Below are 577 nucleotides of genomic sequence, written 5' to 3' on the forward strand. Positions count from 1 at the left end.
ATTTCTCCACCTGGAATCCTAACTTTTTATCATTCTTAAACACTTCTTTAATCTGAGCATAGTGTAACCAGTCTCGCACTTTATCTTTCATTTTCTCTAAACTCTGCAATTTCCAATTGTCTCCATCTCTTTCTAATATCTCCCAATACTTTGGCCAGTTGGCCTCCATATTGGCTCTTTTTCTGGCCTTAGCCTCCAAGGGTGACAGCCACCTCGGAGTTTTATTCTCCAGTAAGTCTTTGTATCTTGTCCAGACATTAAATACTGCTTTCCTGACAATATGGTTCTTAAAGGCCTTATTAATCTTAACCTTATCATACCATAAGTATGCATGCCATCCAAATGCGTTGTTAAAACCTTCCATATATTTCTAAAATATATACCCGGCTTCGTGGGCTGCCGAAGAGCTCTGTGCCGCTCGGCTGCTTGCGGCTCTCCATAGAGGAATCTCGCTTTACCTTCCAAGCTAAGCACCTCCCTCTCTCAACCATTCATTGGAGAGAGAGAGAAACAGACCTTCAAGGGGGCGGGGGCAGCCTTCAACGTCTAATTGGCTACCGGGCGCCAATCGTGCGAT

Source organism: Podarcis muralis, chromosome 5 (genome assembly GCF_964188315.1).
Source record: "Podarcis muralis chromosome 5, rPodMur119.hap1.1, whole genome shotgun sequence".
NCBI classification, from domain to species: domain Eukaryota; kingdom Metazoa; phylum Chordata; class Lepidosauria; order Squamata; family Lacertidae; genus Podarcis; species Podarcis muralis.